The 16,130-nt window shown below is 36.5% G+C and overlaps 1 protein-coding gene and 1 pseudogene across 7 annotated transcripts in view; one reads left to right on the top strand and one right to left on the bottom strand.

The window, feature by feature from the left end:
• PEAK1 (pseudopodium enriched atypical kinase 1) overlaps nt 1–16,130 on the top strand; it is a 324,368-nt gene that overhangs the window by 97,753 nt on the left and 210,485 nt on the right. The window lies entirely within an intron of this gene.
• LOC131517902 (small ubiquitin-related modifier 2-like) lies at nt 12,634–15,386 on the bottom strand (annotated as a pseudogene).

The following is a 16,130-nucleotide window of genomic DNA, read 5'->3' as shown; positions in this document are numbered from 1 at the left end:
CTATCATTTTCAATCTGTGATAAGCTGCTCAATTTCATAAATACAGTGTATCCAGCATTTTGCCACTCAGGACATTACAGACTGTTATTTTTTTTTGGAGCTGTAAAGATGTTTATTCCCTTGCTGAAAAACACACATTTTATTATGAATTATAACTTGTGGCAGCCTTACAGGTCATTCCTCCTATCTGTGCAAAATTACGGATTTACCACTTGCTGCCTGAATTAAGAGAGTTAAAAGTGGTGGTGGCAGCTGAACTTCCTATGAACTGCAAAGCCCTGAGATAACTTGTCAGGGATGTCTAAGGTTTCTCTTTTAACTTTGCCTTTATCTTACCCTGGGAGAAAACCCACACAAATGAGAGAAGACACATTCATCTTTGGTAATGACACAGGAACTTGTGCTTTTCTGATCTTTTGCCACTCAAGTGCTGAATTAATATCAAGTGAAAATTATAAAATGACTTTTTATAATTGTTTTCAACGAAAATTGAAAAGGAGCATTGTCTGGATATTTATGGTTTTACCTGAACTCCAACATTTCAAATGGAATTGATCTCTTTCCAAAGGACAGCCTTTTCTGGGTGGTTTTCATTTTTATTTTTTTAAAGTTTATTTATTTACTTTGAGAGAGTGTGAGCGATAGAGCAGAACAGGGGCAGAGAGAGAGGGAGAGAGAGGATCCCAAGCAGGCTCCACACTGTCAGTGCAAAGCCCACATTGGGGCTCGAACTCATGAACCATGAGATCATGACCTGAGCTGAAGTCAGATGCTTTACTGATTGAGCCACCCAGGCGTCCCTTGATTTTTTTTTAAAGATTTTATTTTTAATCTGTACACCCAACATATGGGGCTCAAACTTATAACCCTGAGATCGAGTCACATGCCCTACCAACTGAGCCAGCCAAGGTGCTCCTTGATAATTGTTTTTTAAATACTAAAACTTGTGCATGATGTCGTCTTGGTGACCAGCTTTGAACAGAAGTTTTAGTATTAATAGTATCTCCTCCAATAATTTAGCTTCTCTTCCTTCTTTCTCAGTCTAATATTTATTGAAAGGTGTAGGACCGGAAAAGGTCCTTACGTAACATAAGCAAGCATTTAATTAAGGAGTAATGCCTATGGTACTGGAGTATGTGAAGTGAAATAGAGGTGTTTAATCAGCCTCAAAAGCTATTTACTGCTTCGTAAACTTTAGTGCTCGGTGTCATAAATATTATTACTGTGCTAGGGTTTCAGAAAAGCAGTGAAATAGCAAAACTGATTTTTTTCTATAGTTAAAATATGGAAGGTTTTCTTCCTAACAGAATTATGTAATGAAGCTAATAGTTTGGAAAAGCATACATACTTGAAATTCTTAACTGAAATGTTATCAGAAGGGACTTAAATACAAATGAGGGATATGTTGACAATAAAGCAAGGAGGAAAGGCTATCGCTGTTAAGGCTGAAGTTATGTTGAGGAATAAGTCACATAATATTTGCCATGTATTTATTGAGCACTACTATGGGGTATGGGCTAATAGATGCTTTCCATCCATTATTTTTTTAATTATTATAGCAGCCCTGTAAACTAAGTTGGGTCTAGTTTTAGAATAAGGACACAGAAGCTCAGAGAAGTTGTCACACGGTTGTGTCTGATTACACTTCTACTCCCTCCGTTACTTCAAACTGCTTATCAAAAGAAAGCCTATATTTAAATAGTCATTTTTTTCAAATTCATTCTGCTGAATGCCCATTAGTATACTGGAAAAGTTAAGCTGTGCTATGTTACTTCTTAGATTTTTAACCTTTTATTTTTCCATATTCAACATTTATTAAGCAGCTAGTATATTCCTAACATTTAATAAGTATTATGAGGGTTGTAACCATATGTGAAGACCTTGTCTTCCCCCTTCAGAGTTTACAAACTGATAAATATTCCAGCCTTGTATACAAAAATTTTAAAGTACAATCAAGAGAGCAAGGTTCTTTTTTCCAGTATTTTGTGACTGTTGACGAGACCCCTTCCAAATTATCCCCCTTCTGTTTAGGTAGGGAAGTGCACATAAAAGGTAAAATTCAATCCAATTGATGTGTGTATGATCCAGTTTACAAGGACCACTAAGGAAGGAGTTCATAGTCTGGTTGAAATGCTTTGATAGAGGGGAAATCGTGTGCAATGAGAATCTACAAGAGGTAGTTAGCATAAGAACTCCTGAAGCAGGAAAGGTTTTATAGAAACATTGTCTTTGGAGCCAAAACAACAACAACAAAGAAAGCTGGCCAATACAGAATCTAAGGGAAGGCTTTTGTTAGGATTCTAACATTTCATTAACCCAAATGTTAATTTTTTTTAAATTTTCTTTTTTAATATTTATTTATTTCTGAGACAGAGACAGAGCATGAGCAGGGGAGGGACAGAGAGAGAGGGAGACACAGAATACGAAGCAGGTTCCAGGCTCTGAGCTGTCAGCACAGAGCCCGACGCAGGGCTCGAACTCACAAACCGTGAGATCATGACCTGAGCCGAAGTCGGTCACTCAACCGACTGAGCCACCTAGGCACCCCAAATGTTAATTTTTTTGTGTGTGTACTATGTACTGTGTATGTACATAGTAATATGTACTATGATTTTGTAATCTTTTATACCAGTAATGTTTTCAAAAAGACCCTACATTCTTTATGAAAATGTCAGCAGTAGAAGTTAAAAAGTTTGGATTGTTGATGTTTGTATAAGAAAATTTGCTGATCATCGTGTCCAATCCCCTCACTTTGCACACAAAGAATCCAAGGCCCAGATAAACTGTGAAGTGCTTAATGTCAAATACTTGTAAACATCAGACCTGGGACTTGGCTTGGATTATAGTCATGGTTTTGTCCTGTAGCTAAAGCTCTAGTTGAAAAATGCATGAGGTTAGTGATAGTTTAATAATAAGAAATAATTTATATTTCCTTTTATTGTTTTTCTTCATTGGCATTGGGAGAGAAGTGATTGAAGAAATGTGAAGTAATGGAAGTATCCTAGATGGAATGTGGATGATAATTTATTTAGGTAAAGCATGGGGAAGCTTTACTTCAGAAAGTTCAGCTTTCTAAAGTGGAGTCACTTAATTTCGGAAGGTGTTTATGTACATGCCATCTTTATAATGTATAAAATAGTGTGAAGATAGCAAATTTAATAAAAAGCCTGAGTGTATGAGGTAATAGTGGCAATAGAAATTGTAAGCTCAGATTTATTCATACATTCTTCTCTTAACTGGCCTTTTAACTGAAGTGAAATTGATGGGAAAAGCATGAAGTTATGGAGAGTTTGCAATAGGGATGCCTTTGGTTGACTGTGATTACTATAATGTATTTCAACCTTGAAACTGAGCCCTGGATGACAAAGGAAGGCAGCTTAGACATAAGAAAATGCCAGAGAGACAAAATAACCTTCAGCTAGTCTATAAAAGAATGATTAAGCAGTTCAAAATGTAAATGCCATATTCTATCATACAGCCATTTCTGGGGATTTGAAATGATCATAACTCTTCTTTTTCTGGATCCAGAAATGCAATTCTATTCTGAATGGCATAAGAAAGTATTTGGGGCCTATTGTCAGCCTTTTTCTAGTTGCTTTACCCAGGAGATAATGTGTGCAAAAGCCAAATAATTTTTGAAGAACAATGTAAATGATGTGAAAGCAAAGGATAAAAGGTATCCTCAGAATTTCCATGGTTAAGTCCAACGAAGGGTTTAGACTTGGAGTGTTTAAGAAGTCTTACTGATTACATCATTCATTCCTTTAAAGTCTTACTGACTAATTACCCTTCTTTCACCTTAAAATACTTGAAAGAAATCCAAGACCAAAAAGAGAAAATGGCTAAACAAAAATGTGCGTGTTGACTGCCATTACAATTTACCATATGTACTAATCTTTGCTAGTGAGAATAACCTACAGTGTATATAAAATGAAGATGTTAGATTAGATTATTTCTAAGTCCTTTCTTGTTCTAAAATCCTAACCAAGACTCTGTTGCATTATTCTAAGTCCTATCCATTCTCCTTTGTATTACATCCTATCAATCGGATTAATTTCCAGAAGACCCTACATTAATTATTTACTCCTTTGTCATTTAGTGGATCCTCATTAAATATATAATTGAGTACAAATTCTGGGCCTATCTTTCCTACCCATTTTTATGAATCTTCTGGCCAACACTGTTTATTTAATACTCTTCAGCTCTCCTGTGTGCACTCTAAATTGTTCCATGCCCCTATTAAAACTTTGTCAAGTGACTTAATTTCTCTGGAGTTGTTTCCTCACCCTTATAGGAAGGATAATGGATTTAATGACCCTTATACTTTTGTGATTTCTAATTTACATATATTTTTTCAATAATTGCTATTTTATCATTATAATAACACTTTACAGTGATAAGTGCAGGAATTACTATACACATGTACAAATAAGCACCAAGTCCAAGTAGGTTAGGTGATTTGTATGACAGTTGTTCTCAAACTTGGTAGTGTCAGAAAAAATCCCATTTAAAAAGTATCCCCCAAAATGAAATGCTTAAGGTATAGATCTAAGAAAATAAATGTAGATCTATAAGTGGAAAACTATAAAACAGTGATTTTAAAAAGTCAAAAAAGATCTACATAAATGAGATATTCTGTGTTCATGGATTGGAATACCCAATATTGTTAAAGCCTCAGTTTTTTCCAGTTTATGTACAGACTCAACACGGTCCCAGTCAAAATCCCAGTAAGCTATTTTGTGGCTATCATCATACTAAATCTAAAGTTTGTATGGGAAACAAAAGACTTAGGTCAATGCAATACTGAAAATGAACAAAGAAAATGAACAGTTAGAGTACTCACACCACCTGATTTCAAGACTTAATGTAAAGGGTACAGTAATCAAGACACAGTGGTATTGGCAAAAGAATAAACACATAAATTAAGAGGATGGAGAGTCCACACAATAAATAAACAAAATAAATCCACACAAATATAGTCAACTGGTCTTTGACAAAAAAGCAAAGACAGTTCAATGGAGAAACGATAGTCTTTTCAATGATGCAACAAGTGAACATTTGCAAGAAGTGAACCTAGGCATAGGCCTTATGATTTATACAACAATTAATGCAAAGTGGATCGTTGGCCTAATTTAAAATGTAAAACTATATTGAAGAACATATAGGAGAAAATTGATATGAATCTTGGGTTTGGCAGTGAGTTTTAAAATACATTAGTAATGTGATCCATGCAAGAAAAAAATGGGTGAAGTTGGGCTTAGTTAAAATTGAAAACTTCTTCTCAATGCAAGACCCTGTTGAGAGAATAAAAAGACAAGCCACAGTTGGGGAGAAAATATTTGCAAAACACATATGATAAAGGACTTGTATCCAAAATATGTAGAAAACTCTTAAAACTCAGCAATAAACAAATCAACTCAATCAAAAAATGGACAAAAAATTTGAAGAGACCCTTCATCAAAGAAGATATATAGATGGCAAGTAAGTATATAAAAGGTTAAAACAATAATGAGATACCATTACATACTATTAGAATGGCTAAAATTCCAAACACTGACAAAAGCAAATTTTGACAAGGATGTGGAGGAATGGTAATTTTCATTCCTTGCTGGTGAGAGTGCAAAATAGTATGGCTAATTGTTGCCTGCAAAGCTAAATGTGGTCTCACCATGTAAATCAGCAAACACCTTCCTAAGTAGTCACACAAGTAATTTGAAAACTTACAACCAAACCTGCATGCAAACGTTTATAGTAGCTTTGTTCATAATCTCCCCTGCTAAACCAGAAGCAGCCAAGATATCCTTCAGTAGGTTGAATGAATAAACTTTGGTACATCCATAAGTGGAATATTATTCGGTGATAAAAAAGAACTATCAAATCATGAAAAGATATAGATGAACCTTAAATGCATACTGCTGAGTCAGTCTGAAAATTCTACATACTGTGTAAGTCCCATTATATGACATTCTGGAAAAGGCAAAAATAAGAGTCAGTTAAAGGATAAGTAGTTGCCAGAAGCCAAGGGGAGTAACAAGTTGTGGGGAAGGTTGGTTAGGTGAAACGCAGGGGCTTTTTTAGGATAGTGAAAGTATTTTGTATAATACTGTAATGATGAATATAGGACATTAAGTATTTGTTAAAATCTGTGGAACTTTATAGCAGAAAGAGTGGATATTAATATATACTAATTTTAAAAACCTCATTTAGGAAGTCAGGGATCTCAGGGTAGAATGTAAAGTGTGACAAAAGAATGTAAATGTATTACAAATATATTAATGTCACTGAAAGGGGTGTAGGAATGAGGTACTGATCTAAGTAATTTGGGAAATGAGTAGAATCTGTAAGACTAAAAGGCAAAAGGAACTGTATATGTAAACACTGTACTCTCTTACAGGGGGACAGGGTATATGGGTTAACAATTCTGCAGCTGCTATATATGTTTCTGCTATTGTAGTGGGGTTACAGTAAGCAAGGGGAAGAAGCTAATATGATCCATGTGATAATGGACTGGAGTTGGAGACTTAGTATGAACTCATGTTTAGCTTAATATAGATGTAGGTGATTGCATATAAAAATGTTTATAGATAATGTGTATATACACAGGTTAGTAAACGTAGTTATATTACTCTGTCAGCTGAGAGGGTCTAGAAGCAATGAAACCCCAGTAGCAATGACCACACCTTGTGCCCAGATCTTGGTTTCTAATACCATTATCCTCTAAGAGGAATGAAAGTTTCTTGGAGAAGTGACTAATTCTTGTGTTGGGGCAGGAAATATATAGGGTGAGCCCAGAGCATCTTGTAGTGCCGAAAACTAACAAAGTGCTTTAAATACACACACACACACACACACACACACACACACACACACACACACGGTAACAGGAGTATGCTATAGGGATAGAAGAGCTAACTAAAAGATCTCCCAACATGCAAAACTGGAACACTGTGAGCAATAAAATAAAATAGTGTTGGGTTAAAAGCCAAAATATAAAGAAATATTCATATATCCATACTGATATAAACAAACAATTGATGTTGACCCCAAGGGAGAATAGGCACATCTCCCATGCAGAAGAATTTCAGTACTTTATCTAGATACTCCACCTGCAAGGAAGTGTAACTCCCCATCTTTCAAGTTGAACTGTTGATAGTGACTTTTCTCCAAAGAGTACAATATCATGGAAAAACCTGACAAACACTGCCTCATGCCAGGTTATCAAGGTCACCATCAATAGTGATAAGTCATGTTGATAAGTTGTATCCTTGATAGGATAAAAATGATACTTTACCTGTGCTGTTTTCCTCCCTCTAACACATTATCCCAGTCTAATCATGAGAAATCAAATCACAATTCTCTGAAATATCTGACCAGTAATCTTTAAAACTGTCAAGGTCATTGTAGTAGGTTAAATGGTAATATCCCCCCAAAAGTATGCCCATGTCCTAACCTCCAGAACCTCTCTCTCTTGGACAGAGTCTTTGCAGATGTATTTAAGAATCTTGAGAGATCATCCTGGATTATCAGATTATCTGGATTATTTAGTAGGCTCTAAATCCAATGACATGTCCCTCATAAAACAGAGAAGGCACAGACACAGAAGAGACAGAAGCAGAGACTGGAGTGATGTACCTGTAAGCCAAGGGATGCCTATGGCCACCAGAAGCTGGAGGAGACAAGGAATGGTTCTAAGACTTTTCAGAGAGTGTGGCCCTACTGAGATCTTGATTTTAGAGTTTATGACTCCTAAAACTGAAAGAGAATAAACCTCTGGTTTCCAGGATAGTTAACATACCTGTAACTGTTATACCAGTTTCAGGTGTACATTATAGTGATTCATCAACTCTGCATTACTCAGTGCTCATTATGATAACTGTGCTTTAATCCCCTTTACCTGTTTCACCCATCCCCACCCTCCCCTCCCCTCAGGTAACTATCAGTTTGTTCTCTACAGTTAAGACTCTCTTTTTTTGGTTAGTTTCTTTTATTCTTCATTCATTTGTTTTGTTTCTTAAATTCTACATGAGTGAAATCATACGGTATTTGTCTCTCTCTGATATATTTCACTTAGCATTATACCCTCTAGATCTATCCATGTTGTTGCAAATGGCAAGATCTCATTCTTTTTTATGACCAAGTAGTATTCCAGTGTGTGTGTGTGTGTGTGTGTGTGTGTGTGTGTGTGTGTGTGTACCTCCCGCCCCCCCCCCCCCCCCATCTTTATCCATATATCTGTGGATGGACACTTGGGTTGCTTCCATATCTTGGCTGTTGTAAATAGTGTTGCAATAAACATAGGTGTGCATATATATTTTTGAATTCGTGTTTTCATTTTCTTTGGATAAATACCCAGTGGTGGAGTTACTGGGTCACATGGTAAATTCCTGTTTTGTTTTGTTTTTTAATTTTATTTTTCATGTTTATTTGTTTATTTTTGAGAGAGAGAGCATGAGCAGGGGAGGGGCAGAGAGAGAGGGAGAGAGAGAATCCCAAGCAGGTGGACATTGCCAGCACAGAGCCCAATGTGGGACTCTATATCATGAATCGTGCGATCATGACCTGAACTGCAATCAAGACTCATCTGGACGCTCAACCAACTGAGCCACCTGGGTGCCCCTTTGGGATTTTTTTAAAAGACCTTAAGTTTGTCTAATTTGTTACAGCAGCTACAGTAATAATTTACTGTATACAGTAAATACATTCATCAAAGACGAGGAAGCTCTGAGAAACTGTCACAAGCAAGAATAGCTTAACAATATTTAATTACTAAGTGTAGTATGATATTCTGGATGGGATCCTCACACAGAAATTGGACATTGGAGGAAAACTGAGGATATCTGAATAAAGTATGAACTTTCGTTAATAATAATTTATTTGTATTGGTTCATTAGTTGTGACAAATGAGGGCAGGGGGGAAGAGAAAAAAAGTGTGACAATGTATCACACTAATACAAGCTGTTAAGGGAAATTGGGTGTGGGATACATAGGAACTCAAGCTATCCTCACAGTTTGTGTACACATCTAAAACTGTTACAAAATAAAAGAGATAGTAAAAAAGAAAGAAAAGGAAAAGGTACCTTTTCTAGGAATAAAATGACCTCAGAATGTCCACCCCCAGAGCAAGTGTTTCCTAACTTTTGCAACTATGTTTTGGGGGAGGTTTGTCTATTTTACAGGTCTCCTCTGTTCCTTAAGCAGTGTAGTCAGCCTTGCTGTTCAAGGCAGATAAGCCGTTGGGGAAACAGATGTATTCAGGTACAGAGGAAATCAGGGCAAGTCACAACACATTCTAAACAAAGTAGCACTTTGGCTTTCTTACTGCTTTCTTTGCTCCCTGAGTAATTCAGCCCAGAAATCATAGGATGGGGCCTAGAAACATAGGTGCCTGTGCTAGGACTCCTTGGAGAAATGGCTGATTCTAGGGCTGGGGTAGAGAAAGAAAAGGACAAGATATGCTGGAAACAAGAAAATAAGGAATCGCTCAAAGAGGTATTACATCTAAAGGATACAGAAGTGACCTTGAAGGAGCAAGCACTCACTGGCCAATTTTTGAACAGTTTGAACATCAAATAATACTCATTATCAAATTATAGCCCACTGAATAAAATAGGAATTCATGAGTTTGCAGTGACATAATAAATGAATGGAGAGAAGAAAAGGAAGAATGGAATTAGAAAAATCAGTTTGGGAACCAGCGTAGTTATCCATGGGTAATCAGTTATCCATGAAATATCAGTAGATGCCAAAACTAATGGGTGAAAATTTAATAAGGAATGCTGTTTATGTAGTCTCAAAATGTCTCCTCACAAAGTATCTATTACTTACAAAGGAAAGAAAAGGAACTTCACAGTAGGAAACCTGGCAGATTCTAACCTTAATCGGGTGATGAAAGCTAATGTTAATAGTAATGGGACAAAATAAAATCAAGCACTGCCTGATAGGATGCAGTGTGAGGACCAGGGCATCATTTCTATGATTCATCTACCAAAATCTATATAACCTAAATCGAATCTTGAGGAAACAGCAGAGAATCCCAAATTGAGAGACTTTTTAGAAGATACCTGGCCTGTAACTTACAAAATTTTAAAGATCATGAAAGTAAAGGAAAAACTTGATAACTAACTGTTTCAGGGTTAAAGAGATTACAGAAACATGACAATTAAATGCAACCCATGATACTAGATCTGTTCCTTTTGCTACAAAAGACATTAGTGAGCTGACTGGTGAAACTTAAATAGGGCATAGAGATTACCTGGTATCATTGTTGATTTGTTGATTTTGACGATTGTATCATGGTTATTTGGGAGAATGTCTTTATTAAAGGAATTACAAACCTAAGTTTTCAGGGATGATGGGACATAATGTCAGCAATTTACTCTCAAATGATTAAAAAAAAGATTCTTCATACTATTCTTGAACTTTACTGTAAGTTTGAAATTATGTTTAAGATTTTAAGTTTATCTTTAAAATTTTTAAATAAAAGACACTATGGGGGTGAGAGGATGAGAGGGAGAATGTATTCAGAATAGCTCTGATCAACTAAAGATCCCCAGACCTTGAGGAAAATTGAATACATTAAAGGGAAAGACTAAGATCAAATATTAATGCTAGGAGAAAGAGTTCGTGGAAAGAATTTTTTCATAATGAAAAAATAATCATGTAAATAATCTTGGAAACTTTGTATTGAGTGCATTTTGGTATTAATGTTTTCCTTGACTTGCCTCATTGCCAAAGGTGGGAGTGGAAGTTCAGCTCCTTGCTGGGTCATGCTGGGGGGGGGGGGAGGGGGGAATGGGTAGGGAAAGAAAGGAAAAGAAGTGCCAACTGTTACCACTTTGTATCGTCTTGTCCTGCCTAAGTGCTGCCCGGAAGGGTTGACATTTAGCTCCCTGTGGGCCCTGCTAACACCAGAGAAGCACATAGGAGGGACTGTTTTTAGAGGTATGGAAAGAACATTGACTGAGGAGAAACTACCAATAATGAGGAAAAGGGTGAATCTTATGATAGAATTTAGACTATACCATTCTGCTATCCTAGGCTATGATCCTTGACCTCTTAAGGCATGTGGTCTCCTTATACTTTTTGAATTAAGAATTTTTGAAAGGATAATTTTAAAGGACCAGTCAACCCATTGTATTCCACCCAGCAATCAGTATCTAAGTAAGAAATATGATAAGGGAGTTATTGGGTCTTCTCAAAGTTGGAGTTAACATATCAAAGAATGGAAGCTGTAGGACTGTTTCTTCATTAATAAATTCAGTCAAAGGGCAGATTTATGGTTGTGATCAACCTGAAATAACTGTGTTTTTTAATTTCAAAAAAATTGCTGAAAATGACTTGTCTCCTATGTTGCTGGTTACATATATGACCATTACTAAACCAACAATACAGCTTTGGTCTGTATTAGTCTAGTTTAAAATTGAAGATAGCTAGAATCTTCAACAATTACAGTAGTACAGTTGTTAAACTATTTTAAAATGGCTGAGTTTTCTTCATTTAAAAGTTGAAACGTAACAATAGGACTAACATCTACCTCTTTGAAAACCATGTGACAAAGAGTACCTTAACATTTTTTTAATACAGTGCTATGTTCTTTGGATGATGGAAGAATTGATTAAAGTACCTGGGGCGTCTGAGTGGCTCAGTGGGTTAAGTGTCTGACTCTTGATTTTGGCTCAGGTCATGATCTCAAGGTTTGTGGGATCGAGCACTACCTGTGACTGCACAGAGCCTGGTTGGGATTCTTTCTCTCCCTTCCTCTTTCTCTTTCTCTCTCTCTCTCTCTCTCTCTCAAAATAAATAAACGTTTAAAAAAAGGAATTGATTAAAGTACCTGTAATACATTAGTTTCAATAAATATTTGATGTGAAATGAATGTTGAATAATCCTAAAAAGATTGGAAACTATTGGCATTAATTTCTCTTTGAGTGAGAAGTAAATGTCTTGCCTATATTACTCAATTCCTGTTCTCTACTTAATAGAGAATTTGGGATGTAATGTAAATGAAAGCTACCCGTGTTAATCTTGGATTAAAATCACACAGTAAGGAGGAAACCTAATCATTAAATAGCAAAATCAGTTTCATTTTCTTTGCTGCAGTTTAAAAAATGTAGCATACATTGCATAGCTGCAGTGATCACTGCCCACTTTTATTATTTATTTATTTAAAAAAAATTTTAGTGTTTATTCATTTCTTGAGAGAGAGAGAGAGAGAGAGAGAGAGAGAGAGAGAGAGATACAGAATCCAAAGCAGGCTCCAGGTTCTGAGCTGTCAGCACAGAGGCTGATGTGGGGCTCAAACCCACAAGCTGTGAGATCATGACCTGAGCTGAAGCCGAAGTCACACACTTAACCGACTGAGCCACCCAGGTGCCCCAGTCACTACCCACTTTTAAAAGGGACTCTTGAAATTTATTACCATTTGAAAAACTCAGATACTAAATCCACTATGCTGCCAGTAGCTGGGGGCGAACTGAGAGTGACTGACATGGTACATTGCCTAGTATAATTCATAGGAGAAATCCTTTTCAACTCATAGATTTTTTAAAATATTGTTAAGTCCTGTGGCTGGCAGAAAAATAGAAAATTCTGCCTGTTTTTAGCAGAATTCCTCCTTTGCAACCAATTTTCTTTTTATTCAAGCTGTCTTCTCCCAACTCCACCCAAAGCCAAGATTGGTACATCTGAAGTTCTAAAATCTGAATTCTTTGCTTTGGCCCATACAGATGTACAGATGTCTTGGTTATAGGAAATGAGAGTTATGTCATGTTCTGATTTCCTGTAGGAGCTGAAATATAGCAAAGTAGGACAGTGTGCAATGTATGAAGAAGAATATGGCAGGTAAGTTTTTGTTTTCCAAGAAAAGACTTCTTTATCTTAAGAGGTCAATCATCAAAGTACTCAAAGGAAAAGAGGCAGCAAGTACTCTTCTGCTAAATTTTGTGCTAGGATTCTTTGTGATTTTCAGCTAGGTGACCTACTTTAAATATTCTGTGATTGTCCCAGTTTGTGATTAAGATATTGGTAAACAAAAGTTGTGCAAAACTTATGAGGACATCTGTATAATCTGTCAAATTTTGTTTTTATTTAAAGGCATAGTTGAGAAAAAGAGGGTAACCTTTAATCATTAAATATTAATAAATCAGCAACTCTAGGGTTTAAAAAAATTTTTTTTAATTGAAGGACCATTTTTTCCTTTAATCATCTTAATTCAATCCATTTGTTTTCCTTACAAATAATAATTACCTGAAACAGCACAGAAAGAAAATAAGGGCCAGGAATACAGGGCATATTTTGGGAGGATATCACCATTCAACCTACTGCAATTGCTTTGTTGCACTTTGCAGATAACTACGTTTTTTACAAATTGAAGGTTTGTGACACCTTGCATTAAGCAAGTCCATCGGTGCCATTTTTCCAACAGCATTTGTTCACTTCCTGTCTCTGTGTCACATTTTATTTATTCTTGCAATATTTCGAACTTTTTCATTATTATATTTGTTATGGTGATCTGTGATCAGTGGTTACAACTTGTTGAAACTTCAGATCATGGTTAGCCTTTTCTAGCAATAAGGTATTATTTGTTTTTAGACATAATGCCATTGCACACTTAGTAGACTATATAGTATTGGGTAAACCTAACTTTTTTATGCACTGGGAAACCAAAAAAGTCACTTGACTTGCTTTTTTGTGATATTTATTGTGGTGGTCAAAACCAAACCCACGTTATTTCCGAAGTATGCCTGTAATTGAAATTTGGGGTATACTTAGTTTTGTCAATGCCATTGACTATAGTGATACCCACAAATATTTGTTTATCTGTTGTAATTCAAAAAGCATGGATTCTTAGAATCAGTGAATTTTGTAAAGCAGTAGCACTGGTACCTTTGAGGTAAAAACCTAGTCCATTCCTTTTTTTTCATCCTATCCTCAGATTTCATGTGCCTACAGATTTTGTTTTTAAAATTAAATTTAATTGTTTTTAAACAAGTTTATTTAAACAACAAGGTACTTGACTTGAAGGGAAAACTATCTAGGATTCTGCTCAGGTTATGATCTCATGGTTCATGAGATTGAGCCTGACATCAGGCTCTGCGCTGACAGCATGGAGCCTGCTTCAGATTCTCTTCTCCTCTCTCAAAATAAATAAATAAACTTAAAAAAAAAATATTGTCCTACATGTAACATGTACAAAAAAGTTATAAAATTGTCCTTGGTTTCATAACAGCAAAGGAAATAAATTAAAATTCTCCAATAAAACAAGGTACAGAATGATTTTATGTTCTTTTATTGTTAAAGAGTAAGAGCAAAATAACTGGAATATAAAGATAAGAGATGAATGAGCATGCCGCTAATGGAGAAAGAAGGTATTTTCACAGGACCAGTATTTTCCCTTATCCCATCTCCATTTGATGTTACTCAAAACATACCATTGGCCATTTAGTTAAAAACATGCAGTATGCTTGTGCACATACACTGTTACTTTATGTACAGTAAAGAAATGGGGAAGGGGAAAATGAAAGAATAGAGAAAACTATACTAGGATGTGGTGGAACCAAATTGCGATTTTCTTTTTTTTTTTTTTAATTTTTATGTTTATTTTTTAATTTTTTTTTTAACATTTATTTATTTTTGAGGCAGAGAGAGACAGAGCATGAACAGGGGAGGGTCAGAGAGAGAGGGAGACACAGAATTGGAAGCAGGCTCCAGGCTCTGAGCCATCAGCCCAGAGCCCGACACGGGGCTTGAACTCACGGACCATGAGATTGTGACCTGAGCTGAAGTTGGACCCTTAACCGACTGAGCCACCCAGGCGCCCCATGTTTATTTTTGAGAAAGAGAGAGACAGAGTGATAGCGGGGGAGGAGCAGAGAGAGAGGGAGACAAAGAATCTGAAGCAGGCTCCAGGCTCTGAGCTGTCAGCACAGAGCACAACGTGGGGCTCAAACCCACTAACTGTGAGATCCTGACCTGAGCCAAAGTCAGAGGCTTAACCCACTGAACCACCCAGGTACCCCTCAAATTGCAGTTTTCTAATGGAGAATGTCTTCTTGGTCTGGAGGAACAGAGTTCTGGAATAAAGTAGCAGGTTCCCTTTTTTGTAGATGCCTCCTGTCTGCTGCTGGAACACACCAATTGCATCTTCTTCATCCTCCATTTACAACAGTGTAGGTGTGTTTGTTTTGTTGATTGGCTGCTCATCAGATCAGAATCTGATCTGCCTCAATGACACACACCCTGTTGTTTACAATAGGTTTTCATTAGTTTACTAAGTGGTATATGCCTCTTAATCTTACAGTGTGCCACACAACCATCCTGCCCCATCACCTTCAAATATGATCGTTGTTCTCAGTCTTGACTCTTTCTTTGGGCTTTTTGTCAGCCATGGCAAGTACCAGAGTCTCCCCAACTGCTGCTTCACAAAAGAGGTACCGGGTCCACACCAAGAGAGAGCATACAAGCAGCACCACAAGAGTGGCAGAAGGAGGCAGCTGCGGTGGAGCGTGCCTATAGATTTTAAAGAGCTGTAGGGACATCCTACTACACTAAAAGTATTTTCACCTGCTTGACCTGGGACTATTTGATAGGGTGATTGATTGAATTGCTCCAAGAAGGATGAGCTGTTAATGTCAGCTAAAGTGACACAGGCTTTAGTGAAGAGGCAGTCACAGCTGTTAGTAACACATTACTTAGCTTTATGATTAATAGAAGTTTATAAGAACATACATTTTTTTAATTTGCAGCTTGGAGTGATTTTGAAATTAGAATATTTTACTTCTGTTACCATTTGAAGCGGTGAAGAAATATATGCTTATTTCTGTGAATGGCAGTAGTACTTTCCCATTGTATCCATCAAGTCAGGTGCTCCAAGGAACACTCACATTCTGTGTGTATCCTGAGACGTAACTTTAGTGAATCATACTGAAATCTTCCAAATTGAATTTGATATCCTAATAGGGAATGACAGTGGAACATGATCTGGACCTTTTGGATTTGCATTTTTTACAGCTGATTACTTCTGATTAAGCCCAATTTGGTCATTTTAGACCAAGTTGAAATTTTTATCTTTGATATCAGAATGTGACAGTGATTGATATCCTGGAGGCATTCTCTATGCTGTAGTTAGTACT

The sequence above is a fragment of the Neofelis nebulosa genome, chromosome 7 (assembly GCF_028018385.1).
Source record: "Neofelis nebulosa isolate mNeoNeb1 chromosome 7, mNeoNeb1.pri, whole genome shotgun sequence".
Classification (NCBI taxonomy): Eukaryota; Metazoa; Chordata; class Mammalia; order Carnivora; family Felidae; genus Neofelis; species Neofelis nebulosa.
This window is presented reverse-complemented; position numbering and strand designations above follow the sequence as displayed.